This window comes from Botryllus schlosseri, chromosome 7 (genome assembly GCF_051294905.1).
Source record: "Botryllus schlosseri isolate E-star chromosome 7, Bs_hap1, whole genome shotgun sequence".
NCBI lineage: Eukaryota > Metazoa > Chordata > Ascidiacea > Stolidobranchia > Styelidae > Botryllus > Botryllus schlosseri.
Window position 1 is genome coordinate 14,159,127 of NC_137242.1, and position 22,140 is coordinate 14,181,266.

General features: G+C 39.9%; 1 protein-coding gene across 1 annotated transcript in view; it reads left to right on the forward strand.

Moving 5' to 3' along the window:
- Nucleotides 1-22,140, forward strand: part of LOC145443718 (uncharacterized) — a 441,881-nt gene that overhangs the window by 228,862 nt on the left and 190,879 nt on the right. The window lies entirely within an intron of this gene.

Consider the following 22,140-nt stretch of genomic DNA (forward strand, 5'->3'; position numbering starts at 1 on the left):
ATACTACATTGTTACATCACTGATAAATTGAGCGCAAATGAACCATCACAGCTTCCGTTTTCGTAGTAGCAGTAGATTAATCTAATAGCAACGTATCTTAGTTTCTTAGACTGCTCAGTGCTTACATTGCGCAGTGCTAACCTTAGCCAACCATCTTGTATGATTTGAATCGATCGAATGTAGTTTATGCGTTTATATTCTCACGGATGTGTAGATGGGTAAGGTACAATGTATTGTGCCACATCAATTTGTTCAACTTTTCGAGGCTTCGTATTCGAAGCTCTATATTGACTGATAATAACAGATTGCAGCATGTAGCTATACAGTTACTCACGTATTTTATTAGCATACAATACATTTTTTCATATATTTGACTCTATAGCCTATTCGAAATTTCATTCAAGATAAATGGCCAATTAATCTGTCCTTCACCCAGTCAGCAAAATATAATAACTAAGCAAAGCATCATCAGTCATACTTCGAAAATTCAATTTTACTTGAATCGTGACTTGACTCGTGACTTGACTTGACTTGACTCGACTTGACTCGAGTCACCTCCAAAAAACGAGTGACTTGACTTGACTCGAGTCACCTTTGAAAATCGATTGACTTGACTTGACTCGAGTCAAAATGGCCAATGACTCGAGATGACTCGTGACTCGAAAGTAGTGACTTGATCCCAACACTGGTGACAACATGTTGCGCTAAGCTTGTAGAAATTTTTTACTTTTGATAAATCTATCTCAAATTATTCTGCTTTATTGTAGTGTACGGAGATATACCAATATGTGACTGGCTGATGGATCTGTCAATGCGTCGAAACTGATATTTTGATCAAATTTTTGGTTGGCCTTGCAAGTTCACAATCTGTGCAATCCATTTTTGATATTAGAAATTTAGGAAATTACCTCGCGGGCCACTCAAAACCGTCTCGCGGGCCACATGTGGCCCGCGGGCCACGGGTTGGCCGGCCCTGACGTAAACCAAATGCAGTCAGCCGTCCAATCTCGCTGTGCCCACACCATTTAGGACACCATGCATTCACCCCTATTGGGTGGGCTGGACCCAGATTAAGAAACCTGCCTTTCACAAACGCTCTTCTTGCTTGTAACCCGTCCTGTTAACACAACACCATGAACAAAATACACTATTTGGCAGGCCGTGTTATTTTTGGCATATGCCAAAAAATTGCTTATTTTTGGCATTTTCAAATTTTTATTTTTGACAGTTTTGGCATCTGGCTCCTGAAATGCCAAAAATAACACGGCCTGCATATGGTAGACAAAAATAATCGACGCTCTATCAAATATGCCAGATACAATTTTTGGAACAAAATCTCTCCGGCTATCCGACAGTCATAGAGCATGTCCTGTCCACACTCAATTCGAAATACAAACAATTTATACTGAATGAGTCCTATTCAGCCCTCTTGTTTACCGGATCACGACCTGACATATCGATCTCGCCTTCCGACACATGCCCCTTTTTTGTGCCCTGTCCTTTTATATTATCTTCTGTTGCTTTTCATACAGTGTGCATGCCTTCTTTTTACATCGTCTAGGCTAGGTGGGGGTCTGATTCGAAGACTACTCCAAGTCATTTCGACACCTTCCTATCTTTGACTGTATCGCAGTCTGAGGTAAATCAAAATAACGAAATTATTAGCAATTAGATGAATTGAACGTGATATGCCGCAGCTCGTATAAATACAAACTAAGTATGTACAAAAACGCTTTTTAATGCTAATATAATTTTCGACCGTCCTTATTTTTGGGTCCATGTTGATGGCAACCCTGTCTATAATTATCAGCCAAAATATCGGATTGCACATGAAGCATCAGGAAGTTCAATAAAATGATATGGAGCAATACCCTATACCCGCATATCCATGATATACAATTATATACGTATGGACGATATTCGTTCGATTTAAAGCACGCAAGATGGTTAGGTTGAGGTGAGCAAGTTTACGACAACGTAAGCAAAAAGCTCCGATCACTGCGTTAACGATCAATTCATTAGTGGCGTAACAATGGAGGCTCGGTAAAACGCACAATCATTGAGTGACTCGTTAATAATCCGAATTTATACAAGATACGGTAATTTAGTCGACATCGATTAAGCTACTTGATGACTTGAAATTGACTCGTAAATTGTGCTTCGAGTCACGAGTCAATCTGTATTTTTGAAGTTTCGAGTCAAGTCAAGTCAAGTCATTTTTGCGAAGTGACTCGAGTCAAGTCAAGTCATACGAAAAAGGTGACTCGAGTCATCCCAACACTGTTTGTCTGCGGTTCTCACTGGTTCGTCTCCGCCTGGGCTGCAAGGTCTTTGAAATAAGACTGGTATGACATCGAAGCTGTGCGAAGCAGTTCCTTCAAGTGCGTTTACTAATAACTCTCTCTGCGATTGGGGTACGTCACGCTTTCCATTTGGCCACAGGCAATTTAACGGTAATTTTTGAACGACTAGCCGAGCGCTAAATTAGATAAAACGGGTTTCATTCGGAAGACGCCGCTGTAATGATTACGATAATATCAATTTTATTCCGCTCATGGCCCTGAAATCCCCCACAATTAGCCTCGGATTTTAGATTGTGATGGAATCTGGCCCCGTGATGCAACAGTGTAGTCTGGCATAACGAGACCGCAGCTCAGGAACAAGCAAACGGCTGCTCGGCGAGAGTGAGAAAAATCAGTCCGGAATGCAACAATGATGAGCTATTAGCTTGTTGTTTGCAATGTAGTCACGCCACAGAGAAACGTTGCACTGCTGACACTTTCTATATGCTCTTTAGCTAAGGAGCGAGCACACGTTACCAGCCTATCCTAGACCTCCAAAAATCTAGTGCCTTGACTTGACTCGAGTGGTTCTATAACTATATAATCTATACCAGGGGCCGGCAACCTTTTGTGTGCAGCGTGCCAAAATGACAAAAATGTCAAATTATTACCAGCTTGCGTGCAAAACATTCAATTTATGAATATTTAACGTTTCAAGCAAGGAATACCACCAACCGGTTTTCTGCAGCTGGCAACGGCATCCGTTATGCCAGTGATTCTTGAATTGTTGGTCGCGAAGGGAGCAACTTTTGGTCGACACCGCACCCGACCTCTCGCTTTCTACTATCGGTTAACGGTTATTACTATCGTAATATTTACATAATTTATTTTCAGTCGCATGATCGATCTTCGGTGGTTGATTTGGTCGTTTCCAAGTCCACTGTGTTCGGTACCATATCCAATAAGTGACAGGCCAATCAGTGTTGTTACAATGATATGGTCTAATGATGATGGAAAATTTGCAAGTCGTTTTCGTGTCACGTTAAGGTTGATCTGACGCTAGAAAGGTTCCGGTAAAGCGGTAAAGATTGTCGATGCTTCAGATATATTGTGTTCGCACAGCAGACAAAACTAAAAGAATATCTCCTTCCGAGAGGCGAACACGATTCCAAATCCTCATTTCCGACACAGGGCTCATTATTTTCCTCGGCAGGTCTAATTTGATATGTGCGGCTCAAGCTGCGGCCGCTGGACCATTCGGCGCTGACACTGTCACTGTGACACTGCGCTGGTCACAGTGGACATATAAATGTCGATCGTTTTGGCCAGCATGAGGGGGTTATTTTGTTTCAAAGTTTAATCGCCGCCAATCATTTTGGCAACGCATACACTGCACGGGAGTCGCATGGACGTATGTTGTCCGAAACAGTATGTCTAGGTTGTGTCTTCTATAGCGGGAAAATGCCCAACGCCGCAATGTCGGTTCATAAAATAGTTGCTCTCCCGTACGCTGTACAGTACAGTGAACACTCCTAGATTAAAGCATCCAGACGGTTTCATAAGATATTCGGCTGACGTTCTTGCATAACTGCTGATACGGTTGACTCATTTCTGTACATTATGCATATTTTTTAGAAAAATTTCTGTATACATACATATTTATTTATTGGAGGTTCTCACATTACAATCAAGACGTCAGCTCCCCTTAAATCGCGCGAAGCGCGGAAAAATTTTAAAGATAAGTCAAATCTGCCTTAAAAGACTGTTTTATGTTAATTTACGAAATAATTGTGAATCGCTTATAGGAGCTTTGTACATTTTTAAAACTTCTGCTTCACTTTTTGCAAAAACATGGTTATAAGTAGGACGGTTTTTTTTGACATGTCAAAATTTTGTCAAAATTGTAGCGTTAGGTCAAAATTTGTCAAAATTGTTCATAAAGTCAAAAAAATTTTGACGTCTTTATTTCGTTTGTATCGTAGATTTTGAGTGTTGTCAGCCAACAACTGCTGCTGTTGAACGTCCTTGATGCACTTTTTACCCAAGAATATAGGAAAGTATTTCTCGTTGTACTACAATTTTTTTTTAAATTATTTCCACCATAATACGTATTGCAACCACTGGAATTCTAGGCCTTATATTACGGTGCAAGTCCTCGTCGAAATTGTTGGCAAAACGACGGAAGATATTGATTTTATGGCATTATTATAGCATTTGATTGCTACAGTTGATACATTTGGTGACGTTTAAAAAGCCAGCATGTACTTCAGCATTGTAGCATAATGTGGCCCGAGTCGTCATAAGTTATCCTGTACATCACTGCACTGAAATGTGGAGTTGGAATTATGACGTCATCTGAAGCCATAGGTTCACGTTCGCGTTCTCACGATCCTGAGCCTTTGACGTTTTTTTACCGTCGCTACTCGTAACTATAACCTCCTACCTTGAAAAGGTTGAAATATGATTGCGTATCAGTGCTTTTCAACCTGTGTGACGGTTCGCACCTGTGCGAATGGAAAAATTTGCAGTGCGAATGACGAGCATGGTGCGAACGGTGCGAATGAAAATCCCGGATGAGTGCGAACGACGAAGGTGGTGCGAACGGTGCGAATGAAAATCCCGTATGAGTGCGAATGAAAATCGTGAATAATAATTGTCAATTTTTCTGGCCTGGAATAATTCAAATATACCTTATAGGAAATTCAACGGCAGTGTAGCTTTTGTTGTTGCGACGCAATTGTAAAAACTTGTTCAAGTTACGACGCACCACTAGTCGTAGCTCTCACAAGCCGTAGTGAATTAATATTTTCGCTCTATAATTATTACGTAACGAAAAGCTTGGTTTGGAAGCTGGTGTAGTGGCAGACATACAGTATATCAGCCCGTCTGAGCCTGCGACAGGCTGGGAAAATGACGTTAAATTGACTTTCTGCTTACTTCCGCTACACAATCATCATACTTCCGTAATACCTGTTCGATTAGTGCGAGGCACGAGGATAGTAGTAAATACTATCATCATAGACTCCCATTTACAGGTTACTGTAGCGCAAATCTTACCCCTTCAAGGATTATTAAAGTATGGACTGCAAAAGATATAATTTTGGGTCTACACGGTGCCAGAGCTATCTGTTAATATGTATGTATTATTTGTTGAATTTATTGCAAAAATCCTGCGATAGTTGTTACAAATCTAAGGTCACGGTGTTGGGCACTGGAGCGATTAAGCTTTATCATGAGAATTCATGATAATATTTGCCCGACTGGTTTTTCTGGAAAACATGGTCGAAGACCGTTGGGATGAACTACTGTGTAGTTACTAGGGATGTGCAACGAGCGAGTTCACTTCTATGAGACTCATTCATTTCGAGGCCAACCCTTCTGCGTCGGGTCACATGAAGACGGAAAGTTTTGGTCAACAAACGGCTGATAAAATGCGGTGCCAAAACTTGAGCGTCGACAAAACCTTGGCCAAAAATGAACGATACTGGATGGCCAATTCATTCGATATGGCTATGCTCCATTGTCATCACGGAATAGTCCCGTTTTCGCAATCTGAGTAGAGTAGACAGTAGTACAACTGCGACACGCAAAGGAATTTAATTCATCCTAATTTGAAATCGCGTGCGTCAGACATATTTTGTTGAGCTGTGTTGGATATAATTGTTGTGTGCGCGTTCTGTATGTCATGCATGTCCGTCACATCATAGCATACTACTGTAATATTAAAAATGAATTCCTTTTTATGGGTGAGGCTCGGGTCGCGAGATGCCACAAAAACTCAGATTTTCGTGGTAGTCTAAATAACTGCTTTAACGTTATTAAACTGTCATGAATTCTCAAGTTAGATTGATTTTAAGAGCAGAGCACACAGTATCGTGAGTATATTTGCTCTTACCATATACTCGCGAGACAGAAAATGGGAAATCGAAAAAAAAGTTGGATCAACGTATCATAAGGTAGCGAGCTCTAATGTGCCTACTCTCATTGATCATTTGGACCTTATATTCCAAGACATAAGGCAAAAACCTCGACCCAAACAGGTGAGTTATTCACACTTCCGACATACTGGAGCCTCCTAGACCTTTTTGTCAGATCTCAAAATCGATTTTGTCCAGCAAGCATTTTTCACTCTTGAAAAATACGCTGTATGTTGGATAGGAGTGCAGAACAGACTTCAAGACCTGGTCATCCAAGCACTAGTAGAAGGGTTTTACTGAAATAGTTGAAACCAAAACGAGCGAAAATAGTAGTCTATTTAATGAAACACTTAATAGCTTAAAATAGATAGTAGCCAATTTGTTGCACATCTGAGCAAATAAATGTTGTATTTTCATCTTCTTTTTGTATAACAATATTCGATTAGTTTGTGCGAATGAAATTTATTTTACAAAAAAAGGGCGAATGGAGCTCATAAAGGTTGAAAAGCACTGAGTTGGTCCGTCTATTTTGCTTGATTTGGCTATGGTACCATAGGTCCCCCACCCCATAAATATTGTAATTGACTTGAAAATAGGCCACTCGAGGATGGTATTTATTCAAAAAAATATGTCCCATTATATACCCTGATACAAGCCCTATACTTCACATCAAAAGTTATGGCGGGTTTGTTAGTCTCAAAGGTGATATAGAAAAATGAAAATGTTGATCCAAATTTACTTTACGCCCCCTAAAACGTAAATCATTCGTCACAGACCCCATAACTTACGCAGGTCGAATATTTTTGCATGTGAGGAAAGATTATGTAAGCATGTTAATTGTAGACAAATTCACGGAGTGTAATCATGGAATTATCATGGAGAATTTTTCAAGTATTTTCGGTCCCAGTGATCCATCGGTACCACGTCCCCCCTATTTACCAAGCACGCACGACATTATCAGCTTTTACGCAGGCTATAACACCAGAACAATTTTTTTATTCTGATTGCAGGCAAACGGAAAAACCTTTGCTAAATATGATACATTACAGCCAAGTGGACGAAATCAACACTTCGCTTCAATCTTTTTATAAAAGAGTTGACAATTCACGGTATGCGTCTAAAGTGAATTAATACCGGCATACAGAGTAATGGACAAATGATATAAAACGTCTCGCATTATGATTTGTGTCGTCAGGATCGTCGTCTCGCCTTACGTCGTCTCGCTAGCTGGCGTATTCAAATTACAACACGTAATAGATTACCCGAAATTAATCGCAACATTGCACGCTATCGTTTGACGCCCAACACTGAGCAACTAAAGGAATGCCATGTGTATTTAGCTGCATACTAATAGTTGTACGTATCACAAGGATTTCCTCGCATTTCCGATCGATTCCAATTGGGTCACCGCCAGAGTTGGATGAATTACAATAATTCAGTTCAATTACAATTACAATTACAATTACTCACTGCTAAAAATAATAAATTACAATTACAGTTACAATTACTGTTCAACATGTAAATATTACAATCACAATTACAATTAGAATTACTGGTAGACATGTAATTGATTCGGCAGAGAGGTGTTCTTTGACAAACGTAGCGACGTAATTAGCAACAATCTCAATCTATTCATGTTTCATTCATGATACGTAGAAAACCATTTAATTAAAAAAAATCAAACATATTCCAACTATTCCTAATCTGAGTACTGTTATGACGGTTGATGAGAGAATTCTCCAACATGAAATTCGGACTATACAAAAAGCAATAACTATAAAATAGAGGTGAATCGCACAAAGCGCGGAAAAAATTTCAGTTTACCACAGCGTCGCGGCGTCCCCTTTCAGATGTTTTCACGCCACCCCATTTGAGAACCACTGGTTTAGCCTATAATTTAATTCACAAAGTTTTCTGTAGCTACCGAAGTATGGGAAGCAGTTTAGCATGGCTGATTTATCTAGTTATAACGCGGCATGCATAGAACAGCGATGTAAATAGGCTAATTATTACAGGTGGTGACTGCGTACTAAGGGTTCCATACCAATACCGAGAAAACCATTACCGATAATGGACATTACCGATAATGACATTACCGAGAATGGACATTACCGAGAATGGACATTCCCGAGAATGGTCATTGCCGAGAATGGACACCACCGAGAATGGACATTACCGGGCCAATGTCAAGAATATAGCTTACTGGGACTGACGTTGTCGAGAAGTTTATACCTGCGCATCGATACCGAACGTGGCGACGCCGTGATGCACACACACGACCTGTGCATATGCATAACATGCCTGCAATGCATGTATTGCATTCTCGGTGATGTCCATTCTCGGTGGTGTCCATTCTCGGTAATGTCCATTCTCTGTGGTGTCCATTCTCGGTAATGACCGTTCTCGGTGGTGTCCATTCTCGGTAATGCCATTCTTGGTAATGGTTTTCTCGGTATTGACCGGACACCGTACTAAGGCCTTGCGGCCCCTCGTCGTCATCCTGGTCCGTACCGGATTTTCACTGGTGTGACGAATAAATGATTGATTGATTGATTGATTGATTGATTATTTGTGTTGTGATTGTCAGGTTTCCATAACAATGTAATTGAAATTGTAATTTTTTTCATCAAATTAAAATTACAATTACAATTAAAATTACATGGAAAAATGTAATGAATTACATTCAGCTCAATTACAAATTACAATTGATTCAACTCTGGTCACCGCGATAGTTGATCGATCCAATTGACTGAATGGATCCGGGGACATATGAGCATGTGTGGTAAATTACGGGTTAGGGTTAAGTTAGGATTGAATTTAGGGTTGTGTTAGGCCAGGGGTGTCAAACTCAAATTGCGTCGCGGGCCGGATTCAAGCCTTCAAATCATTCGCGGGCCTGACCAGTCAACTTATTCCAAAGTGTTACCTCGTGCTCTTTCTTTTCACTTGAATACCATAAACCATATATAGATGATATGATGCGCGGATTATAGCGTATTTTAAGGGGAAAGTATTCGCCAGCAATGGAATTGGCAAATATACGGTGACTGTCAGGTTGAATACAGTTAAGAACCACTAAAACAGTGGCGATGACGACAACATATAAGTTGGCCCATTCTTTGCTCCCGTTGATTTCGTCGTAATCTGGCATTAGCCCTGCATATGCGTTGTGAGGAATACAAGATTTTAATTGGAAACGCGGACGTTGGAATTTGGTTTGTTCTTATTAAACCGTGAGCCCGGTATCTCTCGTGTCTGGGGATCTATTGGGTCGAAAGTAACACAACAATGAGACCATGGATATTTCAATTATATATTTGCGCAACTAATATATTTTCTAAATAAACTGCATATAACGTTTCCGCATTGGCGTTTTCGCTTCTGTGAATAACTACTTTTTAATCCATATTTGTATAAAACGCCGAACTTACTGTGCACTTTTGGCCTTCCTGAAATTGGATGTAAGTTTCACCGACTTGTTACTAGTGGGGACTATAGTGAAGCCACAGCGCCGTAGTCGGGTGGTTATGATAGAGCCCATGGTATTTCCTGCAAAAAAACTCAACATTTGTAACAAATATGCTGGAAAATATAAGAATTTTAAATCTACTCAGAATTGCTTCGCGCGCCGGATGAAATCGTCTGGCGGTCCGGATGCGGCCAGCGGGCCGTATGTTTGACACCACTGGGTTAGGATAATGCTTGGAGCTAGGATATATATGGGGGTCAATTTCAGGGTATATATGTTAGTTTTGGGGTTATAAAGTCACATGCTGAAGTGACGCATGCTAAAGTGTACCATGCACAACTGTCGTTTTCCATTGTGTCGCATTCTTATTGCTCATATGTCGGGCAACCGTCTGAACCAGTGGTTCCCAAACTTTTTCGGTGTGAGGGCCAAATTTAGAATTTCAGAGTACGGTCGGGGCCGCACGAATACTACGGCTATGAAACGGACCCAAACAGTCATCATGGCTATTTCGGAGTAGTTTTATTGCCCTGGCGAGATTTAAAAACTGTACACTGTTTACCGCTACTTCTTTGCTGCATGTCCGTTGAGTGAATCAGCTTATCTCGCCTAAACGCGCGAAGCGCGAGAAATTCCTTTAGTTTCATGACTAAATCGGTCAATATGATTGGGAATTGCATGTTTTGCTGTCAATTTTCATCCTGTCTCTGTTCACGTAATCTGATTTACCGGTAGAGCCGAGTGAGGTGTGTTTGAAAAGGTATAGGCCCCCTCAATAGTAATTGAACATCTCCGGGGGTATACCCGTTGGCAGGAACTTAGCAGCACTTCTTCACGACCGCGGGCTCCCATAGGGTGATAAACACACCCCGCATCACGTTGTTCGCTTTTGCCACGAAATTCAAGTTGTACTGTTTAGTGAGACAGCGCGACGCGCGAATATTCCGATAATTCATGATAAAATCGGTGAATAAGATCGGGAATTGCATGGTTGTCCTCTTTGCCCGCGTAATCAGATAACCGGTAGAGCTGAGTGAGAGATGTCTTTGAAACTGCAGACCCCGTAAAATTAAACATCTTCGGGCGGGTGACCCCCTAGGTATGACTTCTTTACATGATGTTATTTCGTGACCTCCTGTCTATGCTATATCAAAAGATGTACAATTGCCCAAACCTACTAAGCTGAAAGATCACACGATTTCAGATTGGTATTTCTTCACTGGAATACAATTTTCTTTCCTGCGGGATGGTATTTGTCTTGTGAGGTTCAGATTGCCAAGACAAGAACATTCGGCGCCAGTCATTTAGGCGCCGATATGGACAATTAAACCTATATGTATTTTGTATATAAATTATAACGAAGTTTTTCGTATTTCGAAGTTTTTGGTCAGCATAAAAGCTGTCCATTACGGCCAAGGCTTTCTCTCTGACACACTTCTTGGAGTCCCATGTTACATGGCCTTAAACTTTATATGTCTTGGTGCCGTCATGGACAACGCTGATATGCCCATTTCTATAAATCTTGCGTATTTTTTCTTGGGGAAGAATACCCAATAATCAAGATATTTGGCGAATTGAAATGGCCCTTAGCGCGAAAACTTTTTGAAAAAGTTGCATAAATTCACGAAATAATTTTGGGCCCCCTTCGAGCTTGGCCCCCCTCAATTGGAGGGTTTGGGCTGCGGCAGTTACGGCCCTGACTAATTGACTACCAATTATGCTGCTTTTATCCGGCTAAGCAGTATGCATCTCGGCGTATTCAGCCGTGAGTCACGTGTTGCACATCTAGTTATCATAGGGTAACCATGCGTCCTCTTTTAAGATGATCTGTCCTCTTTTTTGATTTTTTTTTTAGATTTTTTTTTAAAGTGTCCTCGGAGGACGCCGAAATGTCTTCTTTTTTAAGGATTTTGGTTACATATAGGGCCAAATTCGACTGATATACATTAAGTCAGCACTGTAGGAACGCTACGGCGGCTATTTCGGGAGCTGGACCATTTTTTCAGTCAACCACCTGTTAATGTGAAAGAAAAACTGTATTTCCTGGGATTGAGCCTCTTTTTCTTTTTTAGTCAAGCGACCACGAAGTTGGAAAAATTCGCCATTTTTTCAGGATTTTTCTTCGGTTTTGAAAGTTATCAATACCTATTTATATCTATGGCTAGTGCTCGTTCAACTGGACAGTTAGGGTACAGTGCATTGAAACAGCAGTGAAGTAACGGTAACAGTCTATACCCACAACTTTCCTGCAATTCTATAATTGAAAACTACAGAGGCCAATCCAAGCAAGAGTATTTTATAATTATAAATTTTATTTTTTGTCATAAATCGATTTCCTAATATATGTTGGGGGCCGCATAAAGGCTATCTGGGGGCCGCATGCGGCCCTCGGGGCCGCACTTGGGAATCACTGGTCTGAACTATGTGGTTTACTTATGTATTGGCCAGGGATATATAGAACTCCGGGATGGCTGACTGCGTCAATTGCGTCATCGTGGTATTACCTAAGTGGGTCCAGATTCGCGCATGCAGTTTTGATGCACGTTCCGGTCAGCCGCTTCATCTGTGTGTAATTTTAAGTTTTTGAGAGCGGTAGAGGCATATAATATCCATGTTTATGTTATTATATAAAGCTAGAGGTTAACTAGGTTATGAGATGTTCAGGTAGTCTGAAACGTTGCGGTATTAGCCCTATTCCTTCAGCAGCAATTTACCGGTATAGCGGTACGGTCATTTACTGGTCTTCGGAATATCTCTGCTTCTGTAGTATCTTATGTAACATGTTTTGCTGCGCTGATAATCGTGAGAAGATAACAAAATGTAGAATAATTTCCAACGTTAACATTGATATCCGCAGTATGATTTTGATTACGCCTTGCGGTATGTTTTTCATTTACCGGTATGTTATGCGAATGTATGTCACCATCCAAGGCTGTACAGTGTACATTGTACAAGTACAAGTGTACATTTACACAGTGCCGTGTCAACTATGAAGGCGACTGTTAGGAGGGACTTCGTCAGTTAAGATCTTGTACTATAGATTAATATGTGGGAGTATGTGCATTTTCCGCCCGCATATCTGTTGTCACGGTGCACACTATAGCCTATGACGACAGCGTCATACAAATGATCGCATGATCTCATGCATGATCGCAGCTTCATATGATTCATATTTCCGACAGTTAATCACCGAGCATATGGATATTTTTTCACAAGAGCTTCCCTCATTTTAAATTAACAATCCACCGAATATTAGCCAATCTCCAGGGCATCAGAATTGCGCCAATTTTCGCTTTGCAGATCTAAATTATACACTAACAGGTTGCGGCATTATGCTACTCAGATAGTCCATTCATATTTACCATTATATACAACAATAGGACGCTCAGAAACTCTATTTTGCGTTATTCGCTATATACTATATACATATATATACGGTACTATATAACCATACAATAAATCACTTCATTCCATCAATTTTAACAATGCACTGTGATTGACTCCTAGCCCAAAATGAGGTATGGATCGGGAATTGACTACATAAATATGTCGACGATCCATTCATATTAATTCACCCTTTCGTCTGGATGTATAGAACATTTGCAAGTCAAGTCATCTTATATGGAATCTCATTACGTTTATAGCAATCCTATTCAGACGTTTGTCCTATCGCATGACCATACCTATAGACGGCCATCACTCTCCTCCCACTTTTTAAAAGGGTAGGCTATTTTATATATTACCTAATACATTCTGCTTTTGTTTAATTGTGAAACTCGGTTATTGGCTTCATCGCTGCATTCAGTTGTTCTATCCCCACTCAACGCGCGCTCCGAAACACGAGACTTCGTCGAATCTCAAGGAAAATAATTTGGCTGCCTACTTGTCGTTATGGATGAGGCGAGATTACCTACCTTAGGTAATCGAGGCATGCCTGCCTCTACAGTCACTGTATGGCCTCTGGTCTGAAAGAACTTGCATCCTAAAACTTCCAGACCTATCGCACTCACATCCCACAATGGATGTGCCCAAATTCCGTGCTTGCCCTCGAACTCATTTTCATCATCACATTTGTTAGCGCGTATCCTAATGGCGCTTTCGAGAGGATGGCACGTGTGCGACTTAAAATATAACACATGACATATAACGACCTAATATTCAAATCAACTTCGCGAATGCTGTTTCCAATATTAGCATGTTGTGCAGCCATTGTCAAATATCCAATTGTTCAACTCGTATCCGCCCACGGAACACGTTATGAATGGGAAATTATACTTCCGAAATGCACCAATTCCTTGTTTACCAACAATTGCATTTTATCATTCGATCAGATTCAAAGCGTCATGAGCACTTTGTCTGCACATTGCCGTATGTTCACGAAACGATCCACCTTTATATAATGATTGTCGATGTAGCCAATTACCCGTGTACAAAGCTAATTTCCACTACGATCGGATAATTATCTGCCAAAACTTCAATTTTGTATTTCCATCGAGGAAATTCATGAACTCTCCACTTAATGACTTAGTCGACTCGAATCATAGCTGTTCAATAAGGAAATAGTCTACTATCCCAGAATACTACTCAAATAGGTTTTTCATACATGCAGACATATACAACGTTATTTCTACTTCTACTTGAGTATCAACGCTGACTACTTTGACCAGCGTAAAATTTATTTCCTCTATCTAATCAAGTTCTCCGGACAAACTAAATAGAATTGAAGATGATAATTGTTGATGCGTCTTTATATCGACTTCATGGGTATCAGCAGTGGACAATGTAGGCCTACGACATTTTCTAAAATATTATCAGCTACTGTATCGACATGTAACATGTATCGGAAAACAGCTATCATGCACCAAATAATCAGCCTATTACTGGGTGATATCAATATTGCTTCTTCCGCAGTAATATATTGTTTTTTATCGATCATTTTTGGACGCTGAGAAGGTAATAATACCTGTGGCACCTTCTCTCGATCGAGGGGCGTTAAGAAAGTCTCCTGTGCAATATAATGATCTGCGTTCGCATTGAGCGATACTCTTTCTGTCATTGACCGTGGTGTCGGGCGATTTCCAGATTCCAACTGCATATCTTCTGTGACTCCGGGCGACGACTGAAGGAACCCGTACGCTCGAAGAGGTACCGCTGGTTCGACTTTTGTCCGCGTCTGCATTTCTAACGGACTTGAAACTCGGCCTGTAATTTCACTTCTGGCCACTCCAGATTTTGCTTGGCTCCTTAACACTGGTTCAAGCGAATCGGCAGTATTTTTGGTACTCACTTTCCGGACGGTAGTCAAATAAGTTCTCGCTTGTTTCACGTCTCTTTTGGCTTTTTTGAACAGTTTTGCCGTCTTGTGTAGAATAGACGTCACCTTTTTCACGAATTTTGCTTGATGCTGGACACATGCTGTCACCTGACCTTCATTAGCCCGAGTCGTTAGCTGTCGTTGTTGAGTGGTCTTCATCAGTTGAGTGTTTTTGCGAAGGGTGCGAGTGTCCTCGTTTCGTTTTCGTAGCCAAAATAACTTCATGATTGATTACCCCTCACCTCCCCACTCTTCAGAAATATGTGAAAGTCCACTCTCTTCTAAAGACGAATATTCTAGAAGCAACAATGATTACCAGGCGCCTTGAATTACAATTCCGTCGGGTGCCTCCATATGTGTTAGTAGAAATATCTTGCCTCCAATCTTGTTAGTAGGAAGATATTGTTTTTGCCCGGTTCTTTTGCTTGTAATTCAATTTGGTGAATCACTGTTGCAGGTAGTTCAGTCTTCGAGTGTCTTGAACTTTCAATGACCTTAGTATCCAGTCTTAGCTAGCATATATGTACGTACTTGACCTTGGTACCTTAATACAACCAAATACTCCAATAAGACGTCACACTCAAATAGTGATGTTACCATAGCAACAATACATTCATAAAATGCATCCAACTGTTACAAAAGTTTTCTAAAATCGTGCAATTCAACACATATGCAATGAAGACCATATTTCAACAGCAATTCCACGTATCCTATACTCTATCTCATGTATTCAATTGACCCAGGGCCAAAGCATTCTGGAGAAGGGCTTGTTATATCTTCATATTATCGTTTAAGGCTGATCAAGATTTTTTCTGAATTTGTATAATCTAGGGTACTTATCTAGTTTTATGACGGTTCTTACAAGCAACTTGTCTTGGTTTTATAACCGTCTAACCTCACTCAAGTGTAGGGGTACTATTCGATATAGTGCGTGCACTAGTTATAACGCATACTAAATAATTCACACAAAATCACACAATTTTCGATATACATTGATCCAAAAAAATGCAATAAGTACTTCACATATATACACAATCACTTTATTAACCGTTTTCCTGGCGTGACGCAATGTGTGGATAAAATATAACGCATAATATATAATACATACAGTACATATATCGCCAATTCACTGTAGCCTAACGCCTTTTCACTGCAAAAGTTCGCAGACACCGAAAATGGTGGAGCCATCATTATAAAGCAACTTAATATTTGAATGTATTGTACATAACAATTACAGACAAACCGGGATTAGCCTCCATACGCTAATCCTTCGCATTCGCTTCAGACACCTTTGTTACGCATAACGAGCGTGTCAGATTTGGGTTGTATGTAGGGTAGTTTTCACTAATCACCTACCTATCGGTAGTTAGTTGACCAAAGCGATCACCTAATTTTGTTAATGACCTTCTTCAAGAAGTTATCTGCCTACGGCCGTATATACTGTGTCGTAAGTATTTTCCGGGCTATAATACTGACACTATTCCCAGAGAACATCAGATAATGTTTCCTTATAAGGATTATTGGTGGGTAATCACACCTCTGTTGTTTAACAACAACACCTGTGTGATTAATGGCGTCATATGGGCCGCCGTGGTAGTTACTTCCAACGTAAACGAAAGCTGCATGTACAGTGTACAGTATACATACATAAACAGTAATCCATAATCTATACGGCTATCGCTAACAGATATGTCGTCCTAATTTTAAAGGCATGCTTGTTCCTAATATCGGCACACTACGGATATTCAATTATTGCAGTAAAGCATACAAGCATTAACAGTTCAAACATAAAATTACGCCATACACTTAAATTACCGTGCCTCATCTCCAATTTAATCTTTGGAGTGCAAAATAAGTAAGTCAAGAAATACGAAATATAATGCATTACAGGCTATACATTAAAATTAATATTTCACCATATAGGCGAATATACGATTCATAATTGTTTACAGATTGCGAATAATGATACAAGACGAATAGCCAATATTACTTGACACAAATTGACACCATATTGCTTTAAAAGGGTCATATAAAGACACCATAAAACAGAGTCTAATAACTCGGTTCACAAGCATTATGTTATTTCGATATCTCAGCTCAACGTGGATTTTTTCTAACAAAATGACATTCAAACATTAATACAATGCGTCAAGACTGCTTACTACAACTATACACTTTTGGTAAATATTATTTTTGATTAGCCTATATCTAGGTACTCGATCCTTATCCATTATGAGCTCCTAGTACTATAAAGACATATTTTATTCATTTCCGAAATATGCTCAATTTCAAATCTTCCACTTTTTACTACATTCTGACACTAGTCAACAACATCTTTACAATTAATACAACTAATCTTGCTCGCATGATGCTTCTACTGGCAAAATATGGTTCATTTGTTATCATTACATTTGCATTTTAAGATCCGACTATATACTTCTGATATCCGCTAACACTATCCTATTTCTCGAATCCAAAAAGGTCTGGAATCACCGTCCTGTTTAGATTCGCGCTAATACAATAATGACGGCGACTAACGTATTATCCTATATTTAATGTGTGACGATCAACATCTGGCCATATGTTCAAGCTTCCGGTATTTAAATTCAGCTAACTTCCTCGACGCATCACTCGGCCATTTAACTTGGTGATGTATTTTCTAGTTTATGATGTCATCAATCTCAATTTAATTTCAATTTGGGTTTCAACAAATAAAAACATTCATATAAGCCTTTTGTGTTGCATCGTTACAGTTCGTAGATTTTGATAATAATCCGTGATATCTCAAAACATACACAACGGTCCGAATTTTAGATAGCGAATTTTAGATAGCTGCTATGCATTCATCAGCGTAACTAAATCCTAGAATTACGGGTCCCCAATTGATGATCGTTTGGTTATAATAACCGTAATGCCACGGTTTTTCCCGCTTCTATACCGACTCGTTTATCAATCCCTTTCCTAATTGTGTCACATTATATTTCGCCTGCAAACATATTCACATATTTTATATCGGTATTTGTGATAAATTACATCGGTATTTGTAATAAATAACATAAATTCACGGGGCTCGATTTTATAGAACTACTAAAGTAGTATTAACACCTTTATTTCCCATTTCTGCCTTAAAAGCACACAGGTTAATGTAATTTCCACCCGGTAAAAAGCAGTGTGCCCATTAATAATTTTCCGTTTATGACACGGCGGACTTCGCATGAGCGCCAATATGTGAATATGCAGGTAGTGCTGGTATTGCAGGCTTACCGGTATTCCAGATCATTGCTGGATTATTCCTAGTAAGAATTAGAGCCACTGAGTACACCACCGGTGTGCAAGATTCAAGAGGCATTTCAATGAGGATAACCAAACATTTGAATCTAATACAAACACAACACGTCAAGGTCATTGATGTTGTAGGTGTCCATAACAACTGTTGAATCCAATCTCTTGTTACAGATACTATTCATCAGTTACATGTCTGGTTAAACAAGGCAGGCATATGTTTGTTAATGAACGGCACCTCAATGCTGCAGTACTGGAATTATACTTCAACAGAAGTGCACTGTTGTGAACTGCCAATGGCTGACTCCCAGTATATGGCCACAACATTTGTTGACCATTTGCTCTTACTGAAGCCATGAAGATGCCCACTCCCTTGAATGGATAAGCCAACACAATCGTCAGGACACGATACGACCCTGAGATACGGCCTGTCTTTACCATATAAACACTTATAGCCTATAGGCTATAGGCCTGTACGATGGAGGAAGAGAAAACTCTGAAGATTGCTTTCAATTTGCAAGGTTTAGTCAAATCGTCGCAATAACGCATGGACCTCTCCTCAGTCGGCCCAATGTAAGTTTGGCTGATTCTAGTGATACGTTATTAAATGAGCGATTTACATTAATCCTGATGTGGTTAAAGTAGTCTGCATTGCTACTCAAGTAACAGTCGTATTTCCGGACGTACTGGTATTTAAACTTCCTCAAGTAGCTGTAGAAAGTGAAATGCCTGCAAGGTACTTAGGTTTGGAGATGGCTGCTTTAAAATTACAAGATGTGTCTTCGAAATAGGCAACACCTACTTGAGTACTGCAATGAAGTAGAAGTTCTTCCCCACTGACCAACTCTGCATACATCTATATATATTCTTAAGGTTAATTTGTGTCTCTAAATACATCATTTGTTCATTTTTGTTGCAGATTCCGGCATTTTTGTTGCAGATTCCGGAAAAACAAACGCGATGTTCCAGCATTTGCATCACGTCAACAGTGGATATCCTGATATATTATACTGGGCACATTCCGTTGAAATATTTGGATCTCGTGCGTCCTCACCGAGATGATTTTTTGACATGGAATCATCTATCGCTCTATCGGAAAATCTGCAAGACAATGATACTGAATATTTCTTAACTGATAAATGGCATGAAATGCTTCAGGAGGCCCATTCGTGATGTACCGTTAAGCCATGGCGGTAATTTCTTCACTGCATTCATGAAACTATTTCTCGGTGAACAAAATATCAGCTGAATTCAACAACTGGGTCTACCGAATGCTTCTTAAATTGATAATGATATGTACCAAACTTCTACCCCCCGAGGCTACATTTGAACCTGAAGAGAAGTATCAATGGTGTGTTGATTTCTTGATCAACTTTCATTGAGTGACATAGAGCTGACAATGCTGCTATCACAATTTCGAGTCCTTACAGGCCGTGCTATCTTTTCGTTATTGGAAATGCTCCGTGGTAGGAGTGCATTTAAAACAAACGGTGTTTGAAACACTATGTTTAAAACATGCTTTAAACAGTGTTTTAAACAAAGGCCTTTTGAAAAAAATTATTTTTAAGTTGTAAAATTATGCCATAATTGTGTAAATACTTTCCAAAATACGGGTTGTATGAGCCTACGGACGATTACCACCCGATATCGCCGACTAATATCGATATGGGATTGCTGGAACCCTCAAAATAGTCGGTTCAACAGCAATAGCACAGATATTTCGTCAAAGGAGCTATAATTACACTATATTTTCAATTGTCAATGTCAATCCAATATGACGTCACTATTAAATATTCTTGACGTCATGGCTTAAAAAAAGTATGTCTTATACAAGGGCCTGGTTTTAAACATGTTTGTTTTAAATGCAACCCTATACTCAGGGTTGCCATCGACATGAACCCAAAAATAAGGACAGTCGAAAAATTAGATTAGCATGAAAAAGCGTTTGCGTACATACTTTGTATTTATACGAGCCATGGCCTATCACATTCCATACCTTTCGTCAGAAACAATAAGCCCCAGCAACTCCTTATTATTAGAAAGTGCTTCATGGATCTCACGACAGCTCAAGTCTAAGTTTACCTTAACTCGGAGCCGAAACAGAACTTCCCCCCAAAAAAACGTTGGTCTTGCCCTATACCCTCACCCCCATAGGGTGAAAAACCAAACTTCTTCACCTCGTTGTGATCAGAGGCGTCAACCTAGTTGGGAAGGGGCCGTACACCAAGTTTAGACAAAATCATTTTTTGAGCGTATGGAGCAGGAACTCCAGTAACAATGCTTGTAGTCTTAGTCCTGACCGAAGAAAACTTATTGACAATGTTGGAATCGCGGAATATTGCTTTGAACAATTGCAATTGTGCAATCGTTGGTGAGGAATGATTGCTGGTGTTTGACAGTATGGAATGCCCAGGTACCCTCTGCAGCAGCTGCCTTGTAGTCTGTGGTCGTTGGTGCTGATCGACTTGTGGAAAAATTATTCATCGACTGGCTAAAATTAATCATTGTGACACACTTACTGTGTTTTGGGGTATCAATGTGAATTGAAATAGCGGTCTTTCCTATGGCCTCCAGGTTAATGTCACAATTGCAGATATTGCAATGTGCGAAACACTCGCCCTTCAAGTTTCGTTAAATACCTTTGAATTCTCTCTCATAATCGTCACGAAAAACGTTTTTACGCCAGCTCATTTTAACTAATCAGATTCAGCCTAACTAGTAGCTAAATATAAGTTAGATAAATTTATCAATGAATTGTGGCTTTACTACTTTTTAACCAATGTGTCGACTGCACTGCGCCTTTTTTCACTACGCAATAAATGCTGCCTTCCCCACAGCTTGAGCTTATTCTGCTGTGGACCAAACAGCAGGAACCTGGTATTGCTGTTTACTGCTAAAATGACGTCTGCTGCGATAGCTTGGTACAGACGAAACTGTTATACCACCACTCACTGCCCTATCTATCGCACCACTTAGAAGTCAAATCTTGTGGTGTGTAGCCTACGTCACGAGAGCTCCTTTCATTTATGATGTCATAAAATCTCAACGCAAAAGCATAATGTTAGAATATTATGCAACACAGATACCAAAGGAAAACGATCGAAGTTCAGTAGTGATTGAAAATAAGACAAAATAAGGACGTATGTCGAAAATAAGGACATTTCTTAGAAATAAGGACAGTTGAGTTTTCTAAGACGTGGACCTTCAAAATAAGGACAAATCTTAGAAATAAGGACGGTATGGCAACCCTGCCTATACTCCATGGTAATTGTCGATTAACGCGAATTGAAACAGTTGATTTAATCAATCCTAATAACCCCCCCCCCCCTTCCCAGCTGCAAGGTTTCCGACAATGGCTTGTAAATAGGTAGAAGACACTGATATTATTCGTTATTCACTCTATTATTTATGGCCTGATGCAGATTATATGAAGTGTAGAGATTAAACACTGAAATTCGTCATAGTTTACTTGGTTGGCTATACAGCAGTGTCATACTTTATTAGGTTGGCTATACAGCAGTAAGGTTGTGATAAGGGAAGAATGTCTAGCTTACTCACTAACTATTCCGCAAAAGGTTGAGGATGGTTATTCTAGGGACAGCTGTATCGCTAGCTTGCAGAAAAGTGGATATTTCGAGGCAGATTGCAGGTAACTTTCTGGACCTACTTGGGTAAAGGCCAAAATGAAGTCAGCCATCCCGGAGTTCTATATATCCCTGGTATTGGCCGCTTGTAATGAAGGTAACTGTTATAAAATGCGAAAACAATATACACATGGTTCGGCTAATATGTCAATTCCATATCTATTATTCTACTCTTGATATTTGCAGAAGTTGAGATTTGGTCCTTGCTAGACCGAAAATGGTCTTTTTATCT